At 41.4% G+C, this 16,104-nt stretch overlaps 1 protein-coding gene across 1 annotated transcript in view; it reads right to left on the bottom strand.

Moving 5' to 3' along the window:
* CDH5 (cadherin 5) overlaps window positions 1-15,643 on the bottom strand; it is a 51,427-nt gene extending 35,784 nt beyond the window's left edge. The window contains exon 1 of the mRNA XM_054048776.1: window positions 15,475-15,643. The gene's annotated coding sequence lies outside the window, so the exon portion shown is untranslated. The remainder of the gene's footprint in view (window positions 1-15,474) is intronic.
* Window positions 15,644-16,104: the final 461 nt, after the last annotated feature.

Here is a 16,104-nt window from a genome sequence, read left to right as displayed (position 1 = left end):
CATGGTGCTTTCCTTCATTGTATCATTTTTATTTTGGAATGTCATTTTCACCTCCTAGTTTACAGATCACAGAAGTAATCTCTTTGGGTAACCAAGCATTGTGGAATGTTTGTGACTATCTAAAAACTACACCTCTACCCCGATATAACGCAACCCGATATAACATGAATTCGGATATAACGTGATAAAGCAGCGCTCCGAGGGCGAGGGGGGGCGGGGCTGTGCACTCTGGCGGATCAAAGAAAGTTCGATATAACGTGGTTTCACCTATAACGCAGTAAGATTTTTTGGCTCCCGAGGACAGCGTTATATCGGGGTAGAAGTGTATTCTAGCATCACAGATTCTCAGACATCCTAAACAAGCATGTCTTTACTTGGATCTTTATAAGAAAGATAGTGCTACAGTGGTATACATCGGTACCTAAATATTCTAACCATAATTCCTCTAAAAATCTGGTCACACAACATTGCTGCTTTTGCAGTGTCCTCTGCATCATATTCACTTAATTCTGGGTCCCAACAAGCAAGGGCCATGTATAATTATGGTTGAGGAGGCAATACACTGGTGCTTGTATAATTTTTCGGAAGAAATTTATGGGCTGAAATTTTCCAGGCCTGTTTTATCCCTTAGATGATTACTGGGAACTTCAAAAAAAAATTATTATATTTCTGAATTAATGGAACAGAACACTGTTTTTGTACATTCAAATATTATTTAGAAATGTCTTTCTACTTAGAACTCAAACAATTGCATTTAAAACTTCAGGCTTTCCATGGACTGAGTCTTCAGTCAGGACTGGTGTTTTTTCACATCTGAAGAAATTTGGTTAAGAAGGAGCTGTAAGCGTTTGCAATCATGTGCTGTGCATGGTGAAGATTTATTGCTTATCAGATATCGTCACAGGCTTTATGTTCATAAAATCAGACCACAAGAAGGATATTTGCTTTCTTATCCCAGGACACGCAAAACATATATAGGCCTGCTGGAAAGTAGATCAAACAAACAGAAGTAGGACATCTGGTCTTCCTACAACTATTGTCTAATATATAGAGCTGATAGGGGAATAGGGGAGGGGAAGTGTTGACTATTGGGTTTTTCATCAACGTTTCAATTTTTGTCGGTTTTCCAGCTGGCTCTAATGAAATGTCAAAAAAAGCAACAAGCAACTGGACAGATAAAAAATACTAAAGATAGGTTGGTAGCAGCAGCCAGAACTACAGCAAAAATCCAAACAACAGTACAGAACGGGAGTCCTCTGTGTGCATTCTGGACCTGATTTGCTGAGTCTTGGACTAAAGAACTGGAGAAAACACTGAGGGGGCAAAACAAAACAAGGTAGAATGAGCCATCCACACCAATGTGGAATGAATTTAGCAAAGCCCAATGAAAGAGTTCTCAAGGTCTGTATGTAAATGAATAATTTCAGAATAAGGGAGATAAGCTGAGGGGAGGGGGAAGGGGGAAAGCTCTTACAAGAGGCTCATAAAGGTCTCTTTTCTTCCTCTCTCCTGGGAATTTTTTTAATGAAATTGGATTGATATTTTGTGTGATCCTTTTCACACAGGAAAAAAATGTTCTTCAGAAGTAGCCCCATTACTGTAGGTATAAACCAGGAGTCGGCAATGTTTGGCACGCGGCTCGCCAGGGTAAGCACCCTAGCGGGTCGGGCCAGTTTATTTACCTACTGACGCGGCAGGTTCGGCCGATCATGGCCCCCACTGGCTGCGGTTCGCTGTCCCGGGCCAATGGGGGCGGCAGGAAGCGGCATGGGTGAGAGATGTGCTGGCTGTGGCTTCTCGCCACCCCCATTGGCCCGGGACGGCGAACCGCGGCCAGCGGGGGCTGCGATTGGCCGAACCTGCCACATCAGCAGGTAAATAAACTGTCGCGACCCGCCCGGGTGCTTACCCTGGTGAGCTGCGTGCCAAACGTTGCCAACCCCTGCTGTAAGGGGTAGTTTTGCAGTATCATACGGGGATAAACTCCATGAGAGACGAGGTTATTTTATTCCTTCAACTTTCCTGAGCAAATTATTAAAAGGAGACCAAGGGCCATATTGGAGACAACTGGTGCTAAAGAACAGCAGGGATTTTGTATGGTATATAGGAGTTAATTCTGAACTGATTCATACCCTGTGCAACCCACCTTGATCTCAATTCTCATTTGGCCTGCAAAAACTCCTCAGGGCTAAGTATTTACTTTGTTGTTGAGAGAGTTCAACTAGTGTTTCGTCTATGGGGACAGCTATACGCCAACTGCTTCTTCATTGTCTCTAGATTTATAATGAATAGTGCATGTGGTCTTGCCTTTTTTGAAAACCTCTAATATCTGAAGGGCATGTTTAGAGTTGAGTACTATTTGTAGAACTGTGGTGTTTTGGATGTGATGGAGAAGGCCTATTGTTAGAAAACCGGTTAATATGTTTTTGCTGGCATACACTCTTAGGCTTAGCTTCATGCTCACAAAAATGTGTTTGGTTGGCTTATGTTTTGATTAATTTATCCACCTCACACTTGCATGTATGCCTATGGCTATGGGACAAGGTTTTTACAAACTGTGACCCTAGAAGGAACATGATAGTTCAAGTCTGACACAGCCATGAAATTCTTTGTGGAAGCAAAAACCAAAGCATGTGATAGTTCAGTGAATTCTTCAGACTAGGAGACTGCATTGATTTCCTCCTTTCTAGATATAGAGGACCAAATTCACCTCTGCCTTAACTCCATTAATTTCAGTGCAGCTGCACCAGCTCTGAGTGTGGCCTGTGTTAGAATAAAATGCAATCACCACTTGCCAATTACTTTATTTTAAAGTTTATTATTGGAAAGCTTGAAAGAGATGAAGACACACATGGTCCCTTGGGAGCCTGTCAGAACTTTTCAGGGGAGATTTGTGTTTACTCAGGGGATTTGTTTTGTGCATGCTGGGTCTACCAGAAGCAGAACTCCTTTTTTTCTTTTAAATGCTTTTATTTGCCTATACTTATGAACATGGGCAGTTACCAAAGTAGGATTAGGATGTCGTATAGGGCATATCAAATAGCCTTGCATAGGGAAGTTTCAAACAAAGCTGTGTAGATTTATTCAGAAATCTACATGCACAAACAACATCTAATTAAACAATTATTATAGAGAATCAGGGTTTTTTTTTGTTTTTTTTTTAAACTGTACTTCCTTATCTGAAAAGGTTGCTATAGAGTAATAGAGATTAGGCCAGAAGGCACCACTAGATCATCTAGTCTGATCTGCTATATATCACAGTCCACCAGCACCCACACATTATGCCCCTGAACATGAGCGTAATAGAAGGAAATGGAATGGTGTATGTTTTATTCATTGAACTAGGCTCTTTTTCTAGACTTTGCAGAAGCACACGACCTAGAGACTAGGTAAACTAACATTTTTGGGAATAATTTCAATGGTCTAAAGGGGGTTAATGCTGTCACAGAGAAGTGAGGCATTGTTTACTATGGTAAGAGTGACACATGTATCATGCAGGCAATGAAAGAATTTCAAATCACAAAAATGAACAGTATTGGCATCAACCAGTCTCGCCCATTTCTCCCCACATCAGTTATGCAATGTAGTTGTCATTAAAATGGACGACTATTTTCATTTTATATGGGAACCTCAGCATGACTAGCAAGCAATTCACCAGATTTTATGAGACTGCTGGCTTTCCATCTGTCCCAAGAGACGGACGCACACAAAAGGCTATTAGTGCACCGCTGCATAATGAGGTGAGTTTGAGGAATCTCACATCATTTCACTCTCTCAGTATGCAGATCATGTATCATTCCAGGTGCAGAATCAATAATGTCCTTGCCCAGTTTCCAGGATAATGTTATTTGTCATCATAAAGACTAGGGAGACACTTGGGAACTGGTGGAAACCCATTTGGAGCTGAACAGGTATAGTGCCTGCTGTATTCTATGTACATTTGTTTTGGCACTGACTAAGAGTTCTTATTCCCTATAAGCTCTTGAATGATATATCATAATGCCTTATCCCAGAAGTGATCTGCAAATTGGATTAGAACACTCTAAAGGGTGGAGCAAGCGTTATTATTCAAAACAGTGCAGGGTTTCCCTGTGCATACAGAGCTTAACTTCACATGCAAATCTATTAGCACAAAGGATGCTGCATGAGTATACTGAAGAAAGATACTGAAGGCTCCTGAAGGGGAGTACTGGCTAGGAAAAGGGAGTAAAGCAGAGAGAAAAATCTATCTGTTTTGGAAGGAGAGCAGAGAAGGGGATGGTGGGGGTCGCAGGGAGGGAGAAGAGGGACCTAAGAAGGTTAGGCTCTGCTTCATGTGCTGGGACTGAACTCACCTGCTGAATGTTTTGAAGTTCACTACTTAGCATAACACCAGCCCAAAGTGATCATTATTGTATATTTGTGACATCATCCTTCATTTTGTAGTACTGAATGTAATGTCACAAACAGAGGATTTTGACCACTTGCACGGAGTTAGTGGCATGACCAAGGGATCACTAACAAATTCTACTCTCTGATCTGCATCCACGGCTTCCAAGAATGGGCTGCAAACATCTGAGAGTAGAAAGGACTCTGGAGAAAGTAACAGAATACTTTGCTAATGCACATATAATTAAACAGATCAGCAGAACTTTTGTTTCTGATACAGAATACTTTCACTTAGTGCTCTATATTATTCATACTGTCACATAGCGCTTTGTATTTTGTTGATTCAGAGGATTCCATTTTTAAAATCAGCAAGTGCAAGGGACCTGTGACTAATGTGATTTCTTGGCTTGGAAAATATTGTAGGAAAAAAGTAGCAAGCGACACAAGATTTACATTTTGACCACAAGCGTTTTGATGACAGTGGCCAAATGCCATCAAACTCCAGGCTGTGTTTTCACGGTCAGATTACTCTGCACCTCCACCCGTCTTATTAGATCACTCTGGAACAAAAGAGCTGTATTCAATGCACACTAAAAACAGAAAGTAAGCAATGTTCTCCTGATTAATCCTTCGTCAGAAGTGATAAGGTAAGGAAAAGATATTGTTAGGCAAAATGCTAGGAACTTATTGGACAAGGACAGATGTAGAAAAATATGATAGTGACCTAATGAGAGGGAGCAAAATTGCAAGGGATATGTTATCCTCTATATGCTCAAAACAGAAAAGGTAGTTAAGGATGATGATTTGGCAATTTAGGTTCACTGATCCATGAAGAAGACCTCACCTCATTTGGAGAGAGTCGCTTTGGTTTAAATGTATTTCCTGAAGGCTGGTACTTAGTAGAAATTCTGAAACAATTAGAGCCTTTTCCTTTCCTTCTCCCTAACACTAGCCCTTGCTTCTAAATATGCCCCGCTTAATCATGGCATTGGACTACAAGCTGACTTCCTGCATAACCCCTCTATCAAGATCGCCAGCTGCTTACGACCAAGGCCTCTTGCGTCTCTAAATGCAGTGACTTGGGAATCCTTTAAAAATCTTTCAGTTTTGGGGAGAGCATTTATGTGGGGCCTAGTGGGTCTCTGTTCTATCAGCTGGGTGCAGGTTTTGCCCGGATAATCTTACTGATCCAGCAATCCCTGGGGCTTGTTGATTAATTAGGAAGGTGTATGCTGACATATCTAAACCTTTACAAAGGTTCTAGTTCATTAAGACTGGGAGATGGATTGAGATTCTGTCCAGTAGAATCTCTAAACATTGACCATCTTTATTTTCCTTTACACAGCCTTCCTGCCAAAAGCCTCATTGTCAATACAACAGCCATGTAATTTAACTCTGAGACCACTGTAATCATGAGGGATGACTTTTTCCAAAATGTGGCAGAAGAATTTTAGTAAAGCTTGTGTTATAAATAATAAAGATCTATATCTATATGCCTCGCTTGGCTAGGCTGCTATTAATAAGGACCCCAGCCAAAATATTGCAAACCATTTTCTGTTCTTGCTGCAATGAATTTAGTGTGTGTTTTAGAAATGATCTAAGTTTTGTGCCTTCCCCTAGTTAATTCTGCTGGGTACAGAGGTTAAGTATTAGCTAGAGTTGTTGCTGAATGTTGAGACCTTGTATAAGCCAAAGCAGAATAAGGTCCACTCTGCACAATTTTAATAATGTATAAGAACCTATATAGAGTACAACAGAATGAAATGTATTGCAAAGCATTTATTGCTCCTCCTGTTTCTGAATGGAGACAGTCTTGAGTGGTGCAGAGGCTTCCTAGCACAGTTTAGTGTGGAACGCGAGCTATGTTCTTGAGCAAGGAAAAAATCTCAACATCCTAAGACCTGTGTACAATAATTATCGTATATATTTAAAAATAAACCCTACAGCAGATAAAATTGTAACTCATTCATTCAACAAAGGCTTAGTGAACTGAAACATAATATCTCCCCAGTGCAAATACAGTGTATGATCCACAATAACTGATATTTATTACACAAAATATCACAATAACCGATATTTATTACACAAAAGCGCTGAAGTTTTGTTTTCTCAGATTGCAGTTAAAACTGCATCAGCTTGTGATGGGATGCATACATGCCACACTGGCAGCAAAAAGGTTAATGGGAGCCTGAAGGCTCAGTTAGTCCACCTGAGGGAATATTAGGTACAATTCCTTAGCAGACCTAGCTAGACCTTCTTCGTATAGGTAGCAACTCAGCGCAGTGGTGGAAAATATAGTGCCAATCTATAAAAAGAGAAATAAGGACAACCTAGAGAATTACAGACCAGTCAGCTTAACTTCGGTACCCAGAAAGATTATGGAACAAATAATTAAGCAATCAGTTTTCAAACACCTAGAAGATAATAAGGTGATAAAGTAACAGTCAGGATGGATTTGTCAAGAACAAATCATGTCAAACCAACTTAATAGCTTTTTTGACCGGGTAACAAGCCTTGTGGATAGGGAGGAAGCAGTAGATGTGATGTATCTTGACTTTAGTAAGGCTTTTGATACTGTCTTGCATGACTGTCTCATAAACAAATTAGAGCAGGGGTCGGCAACCTCTGGCACACAGCTCGCCAGGGTAAGCACCCTGGTGGGCCGGGCCAGTTTGTTTACCTGCCACATCGGCAGGTTCGGCCAATTGCGGCTCCCACTGGCTGCGATTCACCGTCCCAGGCCAATGGGGGTGGCGGGAAGCCGCGGCCAGCACGCAGCCCCCATTGGCCTGGGATGGCAAACCGCAGCCAGTGGGAGCCGCGATCGGCCAAACCTGTGGACGCGGCAGGTAAACAAACTGGCCCGGCCCGCCAGGGTGCTTACCCTGGAGAGCCGCGTGCCAGAGGTTGCCGACCCCTGAATTAGAGAAATACAGCCTAGATGGAGCTACTATAAGGTGAGTGCATAACTGGTTGGAAAACCATTCCCAGAGAGTAGTTGTCAGTGATTCACAGGCAAGCTGGAAGGGCATATTGAGTGGGGTCCCGCAGCAATCAGTTCTGGGTCTGGTTCTGTTCAATATCTTCAACAATTTAGATATGGCATAGAGAGTACACTTATGAAGTTTGTGGACAATACCAAGCTGGGAGGGGTTGCAAGTGCTTTGGAGGATAGGATTAGTATTAAATATGATCTGGACAAACTGGAGAAATGGTCTCAAGTAAATAGCATGAAATTCAATATGGATAAATGAAAGTACTCCACTTAGGAAGGAACAATCAGTTGCATACATATGAAATGGGAAATGACTGCCTAGGAAGGAGTATTGCAGAAAGGGATCTGGGGGTCTTAATGGATCACAAGTTAAACATGAGTCAACAGTGTATCATTGTTGCAAAAATAGCAAACATCATTCTGGGATGTATTAGCAAGAGTGTTGTAAGCAAGACACGAGAAGTAATTTTTCCACTCTACTCTATGCTGATTAGGCCTCAACTGGAGTATTGTGTCCAGTTCTGGGTGCCACATTTCAGGAAAGATGTGGACAAATTGGAGAATGTCCAAAGAAGAGCAACACAAATGACTAAAGGTCTAGAAAACATGACCTATGAGGGAAGATTGGAAAAAAATTGGGTTTATTTAGTCTGGAAAAGAGAAGACTGAGAGGGGACAAGATACCAGTTTTCAAGTACATAAAAGGTTGTTACAAAGAGGAGGGAGAAAAATTGTTCTCCTTAACCTCTGAGGATAGGACAAGAAGCAATTGGCTTAAATTGCAGCAAGAGAGGTTTAGGTTGGATATTAGGAAAAACTTCCTGTCAGGGTGGTTAAGTGCCTAGGGAGGTTGTGAGAACTCCATCATTGGAGATTTTTAAGAGCAGGTTAGACAAACACCTGTCAGGGATGGTCCTAGATTATACTTAGTCCTGCCATGAGTGCAGAGGACTGTACTAGATGACCTCTTGAGATCCCTTCCAGTCCTATGGTTCTAAGACACCTCGGATACAGGAGGCCCAGGGAGAGAATAGACCTTGGGAACCTCTCCCAACAAGGGAGCTCTGGCAAAGGGCCGAAGTTGGGAGAGGCACTGAAAAGCTTCTGGAGTGGACTGAGTTCCTGTGGTGGGCACTGATAAAGGGAAAAGGCCACAGGCAGGCAGTCCTGTGGGGTGGTGCTCCAGAAGAGGTGCGGGGAGCTGGGGAAAACCTAGAGGGACTGCAAGCTGAGGCCCGGGATGGGCAGAGTGGCTGAAGTGGTGTCTGGTTCTGTTTCAGGTTTGAGTTTTGCTGGGAAGGAGTCTGGGAGCCCCTTACTCTGAAAGAAGAGTGGGCTTGAAGAGGAGCCCTAGAGGGGCAAAACGTCATATTGATAACTAGTGTCGTGGGATACTGACGTGGGACATTGATACCCTGTAAAGGAACTATGGCGTGACTTGGCTGGAGGACAAGTCACCACACCAGACCACAGGAGCCCTGAGGCTGAGAGGAGGCAGAAGTATTGCAATGTTGGGTCTCAAGACGAGGGATGCTCTGGGACGGTGAGTCTGTCGTGCAGCTCTATTAGACCCCCTGTTTATGTTGATACTTATGGATAACTAAATTTATGATGTTATACTTTGAAAAGGAAATATTAAAGACTTCTGATTGCACATACATAAATATCTTTTGAGGAAGGGGCTACAATGTATGGAGAATATGGATCCACAGTGTATTTTGTTGAGTACATAACCACTCTGTAATCTTTTCCCTTTTAAACATTCAACTCAAATTTCCATCTCTTCTCTACTTCCTGGAGATAGTCAACCAGTTCCCCAGATCATGCCTATTTAACCCTTCAGACCTTCCTGGTCCCCCACTTATATTTACCACCTTATCCAGTACCATTTCTATTGTGACCACTGTACATTGTGAAATAATGTTATGAATTACACATCAGTGAAATGTTACCAGTTTTGCAACTCTTGTGCTTTTATTTGAGTCTTGTCATTTTTTCTTTCTTAAAGCCCCAGCTCCTGGAGTCATGTTGTTCTGTGAGAATCTCTTTTGCCTTCTCTCCGCCCGCACCCCCCCCAAAAAGTGTTTTCATCCTCATGGTAGTGGAGAAAAGCTTGAAAATGAGAAGCCTAAAGGCTCAAGAGCCAGGAGGCAAAAAGTAATTTTCTAAAAAATGTTTTGTGACTTCGCTTTCAAGTCAGTTTCATTCTTTTTTGTTGCCGGACTAATTTTTGAATGGTTGGATATGGCGATACCATGTTACATTGTACTGCAGTTCAAGTGGCTGTATATTGGTTGCTAGGGAATGGGGTGGGCTTCAGAGCCCAAGTTCCAGCCCAAGCATCTACACAGCTATTTTTAGTGCTGTAGGGCAAGACCCATGAGCCTAAATCTGTAGACCTGGACCCTGAGACTCTCTTCTGCAGATCCTGCTTGTGGTGTAGATGTACCCAAAGAGGCCTGTGCCCACTCTGGGAAACAGGACTGAGGTCTCCCGCCTTTTCCCCAGCTGGAACACCAGCCACTGCTGCTGTGCCACTTCCACAGCTTGAGACCTCAAACAACCCCAGCATTTGTAATGTTCTTATTCAGATCTAGACCCAAATCCAAGCTTTGTGGCTTGATTCTGTTCAGAAGGTGGGTTTGCTCTCTGACTCTGATTGCTAGCTGTATTTCTTATGATTGGGGGTAATTGTTACTACCTTTGATTAATATGAGAATATGTGGTTAGTGTTTATGCCCTAGCCCGGTCTTTTAGTTATAAATTTTGTATGTAACTGAAGCATTTGTCTTCATTTAGAAAAATCAAAACTGAGACCATATAGGGAAAGTGGAACAACTCACAACCTCTCTGAGTTAGGTCAGCACAAGGGAAATGAGACAGCATGTTATGACAGGAAACTTACTCAATTCCTCCTCCTAGAGATTTTAGTCATCTTTAGTAGTGTTACTGGAAGATGGACCTAATCCGAAGATACTAGCAAACTCTAGTGGCAATTCTGGCCACAAATGTACAGAGCTACTGTATTCGTTAAACAGAATACTTTGTTCCGTGCAACATCGTAATGGTTTAGTCGTCTTCCCAAAGGGAAACTACATAAGATTTACTCCCCTTCTACTCATTTCCATATTGGACGAGTCTTTGTTTCGTGATGTTTAGAAGCATATTAACCCTATGCTGGCTGCCCGTATAGGCAGTGGCATTTGTTGACCTTTCATAAGGAAGATAAAATACCAGAAGAACTAGTGAACGTATATCTATTCATTGCAGGTTTGGGCCCCTAAATACCACAGTAATATAAAACTGAGAACACATCAGTTGCTCATAGTTTCAATTTTGACAGTACTGCCATATAAAAACTGTTTTTTCCTAAAACCAGATAGAAATGAAGCGAATCTCAAATCTTCTTAGTAATAAAAATGGAGTACTTCAGGCTAACCCCAAAATGTTTTTTAAGTAAATTGGCATTTTCAGATAAAATTTCATTTACTTTGAGTGGATTTTAAAAGAAATCTTATGAATCTGGGAGATGACCATGACCAAGATGCTAATTTACCATAGGGGATGTCCTCCTCTGAATGCAGGCTGAGTTCTAAGGGGGAGTGGGAGTGTTCCACAAATAGAATGGCATGATTAATTCTGAATCTCTGTCCCTGAGGAGATTAATCTTTGTATGAAGGCTGTCCATTCATACAGGGCCCGCTCCTGGCAATTAATGGCAAACTCCCCATTGTCTTCACTGAAAGCATGATCAGGCCAACAACCTATCTGAACAGAAATCACAGGCCCACATGTAGATTAGAGGGTGTCCTTTGTGCTCCTAGAACATTTTCAAAGCACGTGCTGAAAGTGGGTAGCATGGTGCAAGGCAGAAGAGAGCGATGGCAGCTGAAAGGTGAAATCAAGCGCCTCCTCCAAATACCATGTGGAACAGGAATGCTCTTCCCCAGCCTTACTGGAGCAGAGACAAAGAGCCAATGGTTGCTGTGCAGACACCATGTCTTTATAGTCTGGTGAGCTTCCTGTGACATCAGGAGCTTCTATTCTAAACTCTGCATGTGCAAAGGGGATGGAGATTTGTTCAGTGGGAGGGGCTGATCTCAGGAGGGAGGTGTGGGGAGGATGCAAGGAGCTTGTCTGGGCTCACTGTGTTGAGGGAAGGCCAAGAGTTATTTTGTGGGGGAGAGACTGGAGGGTGATGGGTCAAAGAATAGATTGTTTTGATTTTTAGCAATTATGGGTTTAAAGGTTTAGGTTTTGGATCTGGTGTGGAACCAAAACCGTATAGGAGGGTTTAAATAGCAACTCCTACCTGAAATTCAAATGGGATCAGATTCTTCTTTTGGCCCATCTCTAACTGGAGTGAGGATTTGCAACCGTCCTTCCCACTTGAGACCCTGGTGCTAGTGCAGCACGACACTCTTGGTCTCTACTGGCCTGGGAAAGAGCTGACTTTATATGGCGTCCGAAGTGCATCTCAGGTGACCATGCTTTTCCCTCCCTCTCAAATAGCAGGCTTTTCACTGCAAGCTCAGTGTTTCCATACCTCCAAATGTAATATTTAGTAATACTTTTACCTGATAGTCCTAACCTTTGAGAGCATTTGCTTACTTGGCCACACAAATATATCTGTGCTGAGAAAAAGACTGCTCAAATGTTTGGGCTGGCAATATTGCTTTGCTAGAAAGGTTAATTGCCAGATGACGGAATGACTGTAGTTTTACACTATCACAGACAGACAGGTAGAAAAAATAGAAAGCCAGAAAAAAACTATACCTCAGGGAAATTATATCCTTGATCTGTATGTTCCTTTGTTCCTTAGTGCAGCTACTGTTTTCAAGAGTTATGAAACTCAGATGTGAATTGAAGTGACTCAACAGCCTGATTGCTGAAAGTTGACTTTTTTCTCCAAATTATTTTTCATATAAATTATAGTAAGTCCCATATATACCAGGGCATACTAAGTTCAGGCAGTGCCTGAAATAGGCATGAAATAGCAGCTACTGCTTTCAGCAGAAACAGCCAAGGACAAAACATGGTGTGTGTGTGTGTGTGTGTATGTATATATTTATATATAAAATGTCTTTCTAGCTCACTGACTTCCATGAGTTTCATGGAATTTGGACTTACACGGGGTCTGGTTCTGTAAAGTGTTGAATATTTCCTATGGATGTTAATGGGAATTAAGGATGCTCAACGCTTCAGAGGGTCAGGCCCCAAGTACTATCTCTGCCTGCCATATTGATATTTCATGCAGTACAATGAGCTCCCGGAGGTAGTAATATATTCTTGAGAAGTATGTTGTAGTGAGAGCTGTGCAAAATGTGTGCAACAAAACCACACATCTCTCAATTTGCCGGGATTTATGTTTTGTTACAAACTTGAAATTCAGAGCAAGTTCACTAAAAGGTATATTTAAAGCTCACATTCTTTTTGAATAAACATAAGATCAGTGAATGGGCCAATTTATGTTTTTGCAATGAAGTTGTAGCTTTTAATGGAAAACTTGGCAGTTTTGTTGGAGTTTGTTTGGGGGTTTGAACAAACCCCAAACTCAAAGCAGAACTTGGGTTATGGGTGGTTGTGGACTTGAGAGAGGCTGAAACCAAAGAAAATGTTAATGGAACCCCTGATAAGGGAATTATGTTGAGTTTTACGCAGCCCGAAACATGGAAAGGAATGATGCCATGGTTACCAATTTCCCAGCAGTATTTCTGAGAATGGATCCAGAGCTATGGAGCTGCCCACAGGAGGTGACATGGTGGCTTCAGATCACCATGTTTGCTTGTGACTGGCAGTATGTTGGCTCCCGGTGTTTTTGGTGTTGCAGTAGTCATGACACTAAATCAATTCCCCAGACCTGATCGCTCCAAAATGTTGTAGGTGTTTGAAATCTAAATCCAGAGTTGAGTTTAGCAAACAGCTGCTATCTTTGTAGTGGGCTATACCCATATCCCTGGATCTGAGTGTAGCCAAGGTCTGTTGGGAATCCAGATATAAATTCAAATTCTTGGGAGGATTTTCAAAGGCACAAGTAGGAGATAAGCATCCAGCTCCCAATGAAAGTCAATGTGGCTTGAGTGTCTGTCTGCCTTTTGTGCCTTGCAAATTCCCACCCCCACCCCAACCCTCCATGTCTCCAGTTTGCACAAATAATCACTCTGACACACAACAGTGCAAGAAGGAAACTAATCCTTCCAACACGTGTGCTGAGCAGTTGGGGCTCATCTCATTTTAAACATACTGGAATGAAGTACTTTGTATACCTTTAAAATGTTTTTCTCTGTCACAAAATATTCCCATTTCACACATCTCATGAAATAAGTGGGAAAGACTTTTTCCCCACTTGCCATTAGAGTTTGGACCTGTCTAAATTAAACTCCAAAGTGATCTGGAATGTGGATACTCATACATCAGAAACCACAATGAAGTACAAATGGATTAAAAAAATTATAGATTAAACCTTTTTAAAAACCTAACCATCCTTTTCCCCAGATAGAAAGCACTAATTGCTTTAAAGCCAGACAAGAAATAGAATTCTTTTTTCTATTTTTCACTGGAAAAAGGAAGAATTTTTCTTTGAAATATTATTTTATATTTTTACAGCCTCGCTCAGCAAAAATGATCATCCTATGAACTTCTAAGGCAGAAATTATACAAGTCCCTTTACCTATATCCTGTTTTCAATTACTCTATTCTACTTCAACAAAAGCAGGATATGAGGCAAACATATTCTTTTGGCAAATATCTTCAAACTGTTAACTGTTTAAGTGAATCTCTTTCTGCTTAAACATCTTCAGTACTGAGCCCTGCACCTGATCCTATAACAAATACCACAATTTGAATACTCTTAATGACTGAAAACTGTTCAGGTTTCCTCACAAAACTATTCCATAATTTTTCTTGCATTTCACATTCTTTCCTTTTCTTTATTACAGCATGGCACGCCACACAGTAAGATATTGTCCACCCCACAATCCCACCACGACAGAATATATAATTCCAACAAACAAAGATGCATTGACTCCTCTCTTATTCATAAACGTTTGTGTCTTTGAAAGTTGTATGGAAAACCTGTTAGTTGAGGGACCTGCTACATGAAACATTATAGTTATAACAACATAAAAGCCCTGTTAGCAGATTTCTTGTTTCAAGGCTCTCTCCGTGAAGTAACTTACCAAAAAATAGGTAAGTTTGGACAGCTGAGAGCCAGAGATGTCTACTTCCAGACCAACAGACAGTTGTAAGGTCTAAGTACTGTTAAATGGAACTTGGAAGATCAAGGGTAAAATTTTCAAAAGCATCTGAGTCCCATTTTCAAGAGTGGCCCAGGCACTCAGGCCCCAAAATCTCATTAAAAGTCAATGGGGACTTAGATCCCTAAGTGCCTGAGTCACTTTTGAAAATGGGGCTGATGCTTTAAATCACTTACATGCTTTTGAAAATGTTACCCCTAGTCTTTACACAAATGTAGCTCCAGCTATGTGAGATCTGCATAGTGGCTGCCTTTGAATATGAGAACTCTAACCCTTTGGTACTTAGTCCAGTAGCACTAAAATTCCTTTAATAATTTTAAGTAAGAAAAAAACACCAAGGGCCTCTGCAACCTTGATCCGATGTATTTATGTATAAAGGAAGCGAGATATAACATAGCGTACATTTTTTTTTAATGGCAAAATAGTAAGCCTGTTACTGTCTGCACTGCAGCTGAAAGGTCCCCAGGTACATTTTATAGTATTGATCCTGTTGTTATGTCTCATTGTAAAAGGCCAGTGACCGCATACCCTGGTATCTCAGTTTGCATTGTGAACCAGAGGTACAAAAAAGATCCATTTCTTAATGTCTAAGAACTCCTTACAGTATGGGAGCATTTTGCTGTAGCCTCAGAGAGCCTGATTTTCTTCTCACACCAATGTAAATTATGATGTCAATAGAATTATGCACAAGTGACAGCAGTATCAGATCAGAGGATGCTGCGAAGATGTCTAATGCACAGAATATTAAGTAAATAACCCATCTGAAAACTTTAAACAAAAATCAAAGCAATTAAATAGGGAATAAAGCCCTTGAAATTAACCGGCAAAGAGCAACACCACCCCATTGTCCCTTACCTGATTCACATGAGTCAATGAAGCTTCAGTTTTATCCCAAGTTAGGCAAACTAAATCAACAGTATCCAGAAATCTACACAGCACTACCCAGAGCGAAGAACAATAACAAAAAATCAGTTTTCATTTCATTAAGCAATACTGGGAGTGTTCAGCTTTCCAGTCTCCAAGGTTCCCCAGCTGGGAGTCAGCCTTTTCCCATCCTGCATCCCTGCATCCTGTTATTGTTCCAAGCCTTACTAATGCCAGTGAGAGAAAGGAGTGGAGGAAACCAGATAAACTTAGACTTATTATTACTGTGCTTACCTTTTCAGAGGGAGCTGAATAAAGGGAAATGGACTCTAACAGAAATACAAAGCCGGTGCTGGAGCTTAAGACGTCGAGTATTAACCAGTTAAAAAAAAATTAGGTTATTATTTGAATGTTTGATCACTATGGTCAGTACAGTTTATTTTCAAATGTTTTGTGTTCAGGCGGAACAGGATTTTTCAGCATTTTGGTGAGTCCTAGCCACCAAAGGATGTCAGTAGAATTGGCGGGAGGATGTTAACTGCGGTTCAGTGGAAAACAGTTATCTGCTGAGGATGCAGCGATAGGTTCTGGTACTCAGAGCACACAACAATCCTAGATATT

Source organism: Malaclemys terrapin, chromosome 14, assembly GCF_027887155.1.
Source record: "Malaclemys terrapin pileata isolate rMalTer1 chromosome 14, rMalTer1.hap1, whole genome shotgun sequence".
In the NCBI taxonomy this organism is placed as follows: Eukaryota; Metazoa; Chordata; order Testudines; family Emydidae; genus Malaclemys; species Malaclemys terrapin.
The sequence above is the reverse complement of the archived record's forward strand: the minus strand, read 5'-3'. Positions and strand labels throughout refer to the sequence as shown.